Source organism: Fringilla coelebs, assembly GCF_963513975.1.
Source record: "Fringilla coelebs genome assembly, chromosome: 3".
NCBI classification, from domain to species: Eukaryota; Metazoa; Chordata; class Aves; order Passeriformes; family Fringillidae; genus Fringilla; species Fringilla coelebs.
Window position 1 is genome coordinate 70,709,287 of NC_140030.1, and position 10,377 is coordinate 70,719,663.

Below are 10,377 nucleotides of genomic sequence, written 5' to 3' on the forward strand. Positions count from 1 at the left end.
TGCCTTTTAAGAGATCCTCTCTTACAGCCATACATATAAATAGGGTAGATTTGTGCCTTCCTCAGTCTTCCTTCTTCAGGATAAAAGAGGTGCAATCAGGAGAACTGAGAGGGTTTCTGGGGCATGGCAAGGAAAATTCTTCAGTTTACGGATCATTACAAAGCTCCAGAAAATTAAACTATTTTTCATGTGTAATGAACTTCGCATGTCCTGCACAGCAATAAAAATATCAAAAGTAGTACTAAGAACTAATGTGGGCCATAAATACCAACTTGTATTTGTAATATTTTCATAGGGCCATTATAACTGAAATATAAATGGACTTTTTATTTTAAACATTTAATATTAATCAAATGGTTATGAAAGTACATAACAAACATCTGTGACATACTCACGGCCTAAATAATAAAAATTAAATGGGTGATGAATTCTTGTGAAAATTTAATTTGCAAAAGAAAGAACATTGCATTAATAAGACATAATTATATCATCAAATATTTACCATTATTTGCTGGAATCCATTTTATTTTTATTTTTCACAATAAAACAGTGGCTACATAAAGCAGTAGTCTGGGGCCCATCCAAACACTCTTTGTCCCCCCCAGGTTGAACAGGAAATATGCTTTTAACTCAGGTTTTGCTGCTTTGTTTCACTGCTTTCCTCTAACTGCTCCAAACGCTGCATTTAGAATCCTGGCATCTCTTTTTTGTTACTCAGTCCACACCAGTAAATTATTTCAACCCACATCTCTATAGAGAATAAATAAAGTGGTTCCAAATTCCCTTGGAGACCTGGGTGAACAACATGGGCTGTCTGCTGGGTGCTGTCACACAGCAGCCACCTTCACTTCTTCAGTGAACACGGGTGTTTCCCAGCAGAGCAGCAGTGACAAAATCAAGCTGAGACTGTCAAGCTGATGTCCCCTTCCACCCAACAGCCCAACTGAGGCTGCTGTCAGGGGTGCATTTAGCAGAGGATGACACCAGGACAACTTATGGCCATACCCCTGCCCTCTGTGTTTATTCCTAGTCATGTGCTATGGTGTACTTCCAGCCACTGGCTGAAAGGATTAGGACCTTTCCTAAGAGGCTCCTGCAGAGGTGTAGGATCCTGATGGGATTTCCATGCAAACAAGGCATGCCCTGAGCATCTGGGCAGGGTCAGTGATGAAAGGACAGCCCAGGCTGGAGCATCATCCTTTTGAACCAAAGCTCTAGATTCCAGGATGGTTGTTTTGCTATCAGCTTTGCAAGTCACAGTCGCTGCCACCCAGTTTTGTGTTGCACTTGTTTTAGACAGCCCTTGCTCAGTTCAGCCAATGCTGAGAGACTCAGAGGGTTCTTTGGGGCTTTTTAGGTTAATTTGGAAACTTCACTGATTATACACCTGCCAGCATAATTTACACCTCTGAGGATTGGGTTGATTAGAGAATCAGTGTGAATGATTTATTTTATTCATTGAAGGCAGGGCTATGAGTGTGCTGCAGCCTGCGACTGAACTGATATTTCCTCTAATTGTTCAGCTGGGTCCCTGGCAAGCATGAGCTGAAGCTGCACAAACTGGCTCAGTAAACATTTCCAGTAGTCTGACCTTCAGCAGCCCTGCTGAGCCAAACCAATCCCCTCTTGTCTTCTAGCTGCAAGCTTGTGGTTCAACGCTCCCATGCCTGCACACTGCACATGGGAACAACTTTTTGGTTGAGGATGGAGGCAAAAGGCCCTAATGCCTGGTGCTGGCAGCCACAAGAGGTTGAGCATGGGACAATGTGCATTACCCCCTGTTTTCAGGGCACTGCTGTTACCCAGGTGCCACCCAGGTGGCAAGCCCATGTCTTTTCTGTCTCTTGGACAGGAGTGCTCACTGCCCTGCTACTTAGAGAGGTGGAAAGGAAGAGAGAGCAGCAAGCAAGCCAACAGTGCTGGATAGTGCTGCTATTATTTATATTGTTAATGAGGAGTGTAATGGAATAGAGAGTACACTGTAAAATCTGTGAGTTCCTCCAGGTGGGGAAGCACAATTTGCAAGCACTTTGTAGGGCTGGAAGTCAAAGTGGTCTTGGCAAATGGGACAAACTGTCTGAGATCAATAAAGTGAAATTCAATACAGGGGAGTGCTCAGCACACATTTAGATGGAGGACTCAAACACAGAATGATGCTGTGGAGAAGCGCCAGGCTGGCAGCAGCAGAGCAGGGTGGGTCTGGGTGAGTGGCAAGGCAGATACACAGAAGACAGAGGTATGGAATGGGGAAGGGGCCAAGTGGGAGGTGTCAGAGGTCATGCCAGATGTGGGTTTGGGGAAATCACCATTTTTCCCTCATCAAGACAGAGCTGGGCAGAGAACAGCATTCTGCTGGATGATGCCAGTGAACGTGGAACACAGAAGGGCACAGTGGTAGCCTGGAAGACCTGGGTTACAAGGAGAGATTGAAAGAACTGGTTTGCTCAGGGTGGATGACTGGAGGATGAGGGCAGATGTGGTAGCATGTCAAATATCTAAGGATTGCCATTAGACCAACTAGTTTTCAGGTAGGCAGAGAAGTTGAGCTCCTTCTCAGTCAGAGTGAGCTGGGTCACAGCTAGAGAAAAACATGCTGTAACCAGCAAGTGAGGTGAGCCCTGGCTGAGGGCTGTTCCTGTCACCAAAGATATTTTCTAAAGGTTAAACACACATCAGTCAGGAATATCAGCTAGAAAGAGAGGGAAGGGGAGGGAAAGAGGAGCTGGATGGTCTCTTGAGCCATACATGTCCACGACTGCTGTGATTCAGATTGGGGCAGTGCCCAAAATGTGTCTGGTGAATTCCACACGTGCCCAGAGTGACTCCTTATGTTGTCCTAAAATGGTACTTGATTTCAGCAGAGAGGTCATACCTCCTATAAAATGTGATATTTAGGGTATCAATAGCATTTGTATCCCTAAAAGCACAGGGCAGCTATTTAATATTTGAAATTATTTTCTACAACCCTGCATCAAGCCTGGCCGAGTTTTACACTCAGATCAAAGTTTCTCTACTGGCATGACTACAATGCTGGCAATGCCAAAGCTAATATATAAGGCAAATTGTATGATAAGTCACATGAAATATTCTTCCACCTATATCCAGCACTAATACTGTAAGATGTAGAACAGTAACCTCGTTCCTCAAAAATAAATTCAGGAATGCCAAAAAAGAGGTGCCAGGAAGAAAGCAGAAGCACTTCAGCATTGTGCTAGGCATTAGCTTAACTAGGAAATGGGGGTGAGGTTAAGCTGAGAAAGGTGATGTGCAGAATAGTTCAAGTTAGCCGGTGATATAGTAAAGAAGGGCTGCTGTTTCAGGCATGGTCGGGTTAATCATCATGAGGATTAGGTACAATAGACTCAGGGAGGTTGGAGCAAGAAGGCTGCATTTAGACTAGGGAAACAAATGTTTTCAGGTGTTGTAATTTCAGGTTCAGCTAAATTCACTCACCTTTTCTACCTTTCTTTGTAGATGTACCCTATGGGACCTTCAGCAGCCTGAGTTGCGCTGTGCTGGATAATCATGGTCTTCTCCCCCTAAAGATGGGTCAGAAGTAGCACTCATATGTTCTGTGCATTTCACTATTTATTGTGCATTTAAAGAGCCAGATCTTCTGGTAGGAAGGATAGCTCAAACAGAGAGAAGAGTGCACATCGTGACTGCATGGTGAAAAAAACCAAACGAAAAAGAAAATCAGGTTTTGCTATCAGTTGTCCTTGCTTGTAAGCCCCCTCTGCCTGCCGCTGGGTGGTAACTCCCCGGCTCACTGGTGTTTCCTGTCACCCACCATGGTCCCCGTGCTATTCTCGCTCTGTTTCCCCAGCTGGCTGGGTTGTGCACCAGTGCCTTTTATGGCAGGGCAGGCCAGGCCAGGCCTTCAGCTGTGCCCCCGGCCCGCCCGCGCTCCTGGGCCAGGGGCGGTGGGGCGCAGGGAGGGTATATTTTAGCTCACCGAGGAGGAGGGCTACAGCATGACATCAGCCTGGCTGGCTCCTTGCAGCCAGGCCACGCTCCCCCGCCTGCCCTGCACCCTTGGCAGCAGCGCCTGGCGCCGCCCCGGTCACCGCTCCCGCTCCGGCCTGCTGACGCAGGAACCGGCCCAACTGCGACAGCAAATGGCCGAGTGCCCACGTGCTCCGCTGTGCACAGGGCGAGAGCCAGGGCGAGCCCTGCCACTCACCCGCCGCTGCTTTGGCAGCCCTGGTGCGTGTCAGCACGGGTTGGGAATTTCAGCCCCTGCCTAGCTCCAGCGACAGGCCCCGGTGCTCCCGACGCGCTCTGGCTGAGCGCGGCATTTATTGATAGTTATTCCAGGGCTGGGAGCTCTGGGGCTCGGAGTTCTGCAGCCACAAGGAACACACATTCCTCTGGGTTTATCCTTCCCTCTTCACTGTGAGCGGCGTGACAGGAATGGTGATCCCAGCCTCTCTGGTGTGGTGAGCTGCGGGCACCCACCTCTTGGCGCGAGGCAGATGAGCCCCAGATTGTTTCAGCTCCCCAGGCTGGAGGTTTTCCCCTCTGTTTGGCAGCCGGGAGCGATGTCTGACAGCCAGACATTTTTTCCCTGCCTGGAATCAGGGCTTCAGCAGATGTTATGGGTACCTACTGGTCCTTAACTGCAAAAGGGGTCTGGCCCTTCCAAAGGAGCTGAACACAGGCAGCGAGATGTGCACTTTGTATTTTTGAGCTTAATGAGGCTTCATTCACATGTGACACAGATGACTGGATTTTTGGCAGTGCTGAGCACCTATGACTACTACCACATTCACTCAGAACATGTTGGCATGCAGAGCTCTGGAAAATTAGGCCATGTTTCTCCAGTGTAAAAGGCTTGTTGATGTGTGGGATATCAAATGTGTAAAATTATTTTCACTCTGCTTCTTAATAACAATAAAAGGATGAGTCATAATTACTTTCTGAGAATATTAAAATTCTAGACATGATGCGTCTTACGCCGTACAGTGAATCTCTGCAGCACAATGTATTAAATGCTCTCCTTTATTACAGAATGGTGATGTCTAATAACTCCCAAGCTCAAGTTTCACTGCAGTATTTATAATGCACATCCATAATAACATTTTCCCATTTAGCAGTCTGGGGCAGGTGCCACAATGTGTTGTACAGCACGGGTGCAAATAATGAGATGGGGTGATGTCATTGTATAGCATTCCTCCTAAGGGAGCTAAAAATACTCTCTGCCTCTTTCTCACCTTTCATCATCGCCTGCTTCTTCCCGCCTGATGCTTTTGCACCTGTTTCCATGGTAACAGCTTCTATTGTAGCCCAGACCCTCATGCAGATGTTGTCATTGATCCAACACCTTGCGGCAGCTTTGATGGCGCATTGTCTTCTGGTTTCCCACTCTCCTGTCTCTGTTGTCCCCCAGAAAGGATGGGCTGGGGATGCTTCCTCCTGCTCAGGGCCTTTGATCTGAAGGAGGAGAAGGGAGAAAGTTATCGATTCAGCTTTATTACCAATTGTAATCCTCCCTGGAGGGCTCTCTGAGAGGTAAAATAATATGCCATGGAACCAGTTACAGGTTTGCTTGTGTGATTGTTAAAATGGGTCCCTTAAAAAAACCCCAACCAATAGAGGAGTTAAGAATGATTAGCATTGGAAGGCCGTAATTAAAATCTCTCTCTGACAGAGCACTGAAAACCGCTTTGCTGGGGGATGCTGCTGCTTTACTGCTTGCACAGTCTGATCAGAGGCTTTTTTTTTGGCCATTTTCTTTCTTCTGCCTTTTTTCCCTTGCTAAGTGCCTGGGGAAGTTTCCACATTTTGGCTGTGTTCATTGTTCAGGCTCTCCCCACCCAGGCTTGTCACTCCAGCTTGGCTTGAAGGGAAAGGGAGGGAGGCAGCAGAGCTGTGCTAGAAAAGCTGCACCATGGATTACTGCTGAAATGAAATGTAGCTGCAAGGGAAAAAAAAGCAGAGAACAAGGAAATTCTGCTTAATCACCTATTGTCTGCAGTTGTTTTGCATTCTTCACCTGTCACTCCTTGCTGGAGTCGGACGTTTTTCTCCTGATGATGAGAACCTGACAGACGGATGGTAATGAATGTGTAACTGAAAACCTGGGCTTTTGCATCTGCATTATTTATTCACCTAAAGCAAGAACTGCTCTATATTTAGTGTATGATGTCAGGCGCCTTGTTTGCATCCTTAGAAATTGGCAGGGAGCCACATCTCACATGACATATGAAATCACTGATAAATGCTTCTTTTCACTGAAAGAAAAACAGCTTAATAAATGCAGCTCTTTTCTGCTTTCATCTCTTCCCTCCCCACCACACTCCCTTCCCCTTCTGGGATTTGTCTCTCCGTGGCAGAGCTCAGCAGCATCTGTGAAGTGGAAATGAGCAGGCAGTACAGCAGATCAAAATGAGGCCGTGGGTAAGCTCGGGAAGTTGCTGCCCTCCCAAGCCCCCCTCTCCTCCCCCCTTCCAAGTCCTGGGGCTCTGCCAAAGAGCTAGCCAAGCTGGGCGGAAAGGAAAGAAGGGAGAGAGGGAGAGCCTCCTCCTTCACCCAGCACAGGCTTTGTGGGGATGCTGGTATTCCTGGTATGTAATGAGTTTCAGTCGGGTTTTAGCAGGCAGGGAGCAGGGGACAGGCCAGGTCCCACGTGCATTGGTGAGTGCAGAAATGGCACTGTGCCCAATAAATACCAGTTTTCTGCCTTGAACACGTCTTCAGTGCAAGTGTCCAGCAGCAACCTTACATTTGTGCTTTCACAGGGGAAACGCAGCCAGGGCACTTTCCTGGCATTGCTGCGAAGCCAAAGGCTGGGAAAAAATAGCAAGTTTTATGTATAAAAATATAGGTTTGAGTGCCAGGACTTCATCTGCCATTACCTGGCAGGGCTCCACTGAATTTCCATGCACCAGTTCAGGCCATTTGAGGGTCTGATTCCTAATTCAAACATGGCAGAAGTCAGGAGGATAAAGAAGACCAGTACAGCTCCTAGCTCACAGGGTCCTGCCCATCCCAACACCTTAGGGCTAGTTTTCCTAAGCTGGCAGGTGCTATGGTTCCACAGCCCGTTTTGGCTTAGGACCTGTAGGGAGCTGCAAATGTAGCATCAACAGATCCCAAGGTTACAATTTGGGGCCTGAGTGGGAGGCTGCCGCAGATAAAGAGCACAGCTTGCCATGGGGCCAGTGTCTTCAGCAGTACCAAGTCATACATGAGAAATAAATTTAAAATAGCCGGCTGACCCATAGAAACAATTGTCTGTTTACTTTGGAAAGGATTTCTTGCAGTGAACAGAAGCAGTTAGTGTGATGTCAAAGATCTACTCTCCCCAGCATTTCCCTACCAGGGTTTAGCATCACTGCTGCTGATGCAGACCCAGGGAGAAGCAGAAGTGGGAAGATAGCCTTGCTGCAGAGCTGCTCTGCTGCAGATGAATGACTTTTCCTATTAAACAAGCCCATTCAAACTTCCACTCCACAGCCATTTACTTGATGGGCTTGAACAATAATGAATCAGGATTAAAAAAACCTGCCCCTGAGAAATTCAGGCTGCCTCAGCAAATGGGATCAAATAAAGTTGGTAGTATCATGTGGCCTGCTAATATTCAGAAATGACATCAATGTATCCTGAGCTTATTCAAACCAGCATTTTGCTTTGGTTTGTTGAATAGGGCGACCTAGAGGTTAAGCATCAGAGAGACATTTGAGAGGAATTTAACAGAGAAAGGTGGGGACAGGGCACAAAAGGAAATTCTTTCAAGAACTTGAGCATAAAATGTCCTCCATAAAGGAATATGTCAGACAAGGTTTTAGATGAGACAGTTGTCCTCCCAGGAAAAACATCATGAGGTTGTTACACAGAAACTCATCAAAAAATAAAATAAAATAAAATAAAATAAAATAAAATAAAATAAAATAAAATAAAATAAAATAAAATAAAATAAAATAAAATAAAATAAAATAAAATAAAATAAAATAAAATGTCAGCCAATGCCACAAGATGATATCTCAGTAGTCCCAGATGTTCTGTGTTCTGGGAAAAAGGAGGGAAGATTACTCTCAGAAATTCACCCTGTGCTGGCACGATACTGAAGGAAACTCAGAGTGAGTTTGTAAAATACAGAAAGATGCTGCTCCTTGGAGTAATGTAGGCAGCATCTATAAATAGCTAGCTGTCATTTCCAAAGGCTGAATGAAGCCTGATGGCCCATACTGGGCAGGAAACCGTACAATGGCTGCCATGGGTCTGGGAATTAGTAAATGTGCATTTATTCCTGATCATGCCTTTTTTGTATGACATTGGGAGATCCCAGCAGCTGTCTGCTTCCATTCCTCTCAGTAACACTGGAAAATCACCTCTCCTTCCCCCCAGGGTCATGATCCTCACATGTTAAAAAGCTGAGGGCTTGGGTGGTCCCTTGCTGTACCTCCAACAGCTTGCTCCCTGTTTGGGCTTCAGCCATAGCCATGGGGCTAGTTGAGAACAGCTGCCTATACCTGGACCAAGTCTTACAGGATTGCCTCTCACCATTAATGCTCTGGAGAGCTGCAAGGAGCTCACCTCATAGTGCCTGGACAAGTTTTTTGTAGCAGAGTTATAGCTGAGAGACCGTGGCAGAAATGTGGGGAAGGGGAAGAGGAGCCCAGCTGGTGAGATGAAGCTGCTGAGCCTCCCAACAGGATGCTGAAGGGACATGGGTAGCTGAGGACTTGTGTCTGCTGCCACTCTGGCACTAGCAGCCTTCTCCCAGGGAGTCACAGTCAGCACAGTCCTAACTGCAGGTGTGGCAGGTGGCAAGGGAAGCCCCAGGTGAAAATGGTGAAGCATCTTTTTTAACACATTACCCCCAGAATGCCCACTGTGATCAGACCTCGCTTCCTTTGAGGGGAGAGTGGCAAGTGTGGTTGAGACAGAGAGCTGGGGGACAAGAGCAATGGCTGTGGCATCTCCCTGCATCTTCCTGGTCATCTTAAAAGTCATATGTGCGAGGGAGAAGACAAGAACTGCCTGGGATGCAGCAGGGATGAAGAGCTTTAACCTGCACCTGGAGAAATGGGAGGGGCCTTGCTGGGGTCTGGAGCTGATCTAGTGTAGCTTGCACTGTCAAGTTTCCTACCACCGGCTGTAGGCCAACATCAGAGTTATGTGACATGCAGACACAGCTCTCAAACACTTAAGCCAGTTTTACAGCACACCTTTCATTATTTTGGTAGGTGCTTCCATAGAGGTTCTCATTTCAGTGTATTAGTCCCCTGTTTCACTGCAACTCGTGTTCTGAATGTGACTTCAGCATCATTTCACAGCCAAGAAAACGAGGTGAGAGAAGGCTGAACTGACAGCAGGCTGGGGTAGCAGGGACACTGTCATGTGGCCCTATGCAGATGAAAGTCCACTGAGGGGGGGCAGTAAATCAAGAAAGCTGTGATTACTTTTTTCCCCTTCTGGTGAAAGCTGGGAGATAACTCGCAAAGCCTGGCTCATGAGCAGAGGTGACAGAGACGGTGTCCAGCGGATACAGCCTTTGTATCTTTTCAGCAGCTCCCTGGAGCATGAAAGTGCTCTTTTCAGGCTGGAGCCGTCAGGAAGGGCATCTTATGCTTGCCATTTTTGATGAGAGGATTTAAGGGCCATCCAGCAGAGGACCCAACTCTAAACCCACAAGCAATCAATTTGTTTTGATGCTCTGAAATTGCTGTGCTAAACCAAGAAAGATGGATAAAATGATAGGACATGAGCAGCAGAGTTGGGTGGTTAAGCCAGATATGGTGAGTCTCTCTCTGTGACATAAGCTCTCTGGCACATACCTTTCTCTTTGGCCCACAGCAGTTGCATTTCAAGGCCTGCTAATGTGGATCAGTGATAGAGAAATTCTCTTACAAAGGGTCAAAAGCACCTCTCTCATATTTTCACACTTTTTTAAAACATAGCAGTAAGCTGTGTCTTTACTTCTCAAGCAAAAGGCAAGTTGCTTTGGTTATTTATCTTCATCTAGTCTTTTGCTTCATGTGAAGTTGCAAATGAGAAAAGTATCTGCATATCCTTTAAGTTCCTAAACCCAAAGCATTTAAGGAATAAGTCATTAGTGACCTGCCATTCCTTTGCATCCAAAACAATTTCCAGCTGAAACCCTGACAACAATGGAATGATTCAAGATGTTTAAGGAAGATTTTCTCAGAATATCTAGTCAGATGGATTTCACAAGTGCACTCTGTTTGCCATCAGACAAATATGATATATATTAGATTCACCTTTACCCATAAACCAATCGAATGAGGCTTCATCAAAGAAAGTATGCTTCTCATCGTGCTTTTTACTGGCAATAGAGCTGTGCCCAGAAGCACTCTGCAGTAAGTCTTTTTCTTGTAAATACCCACAGGCTTATTGTTCACCCCCACTCAT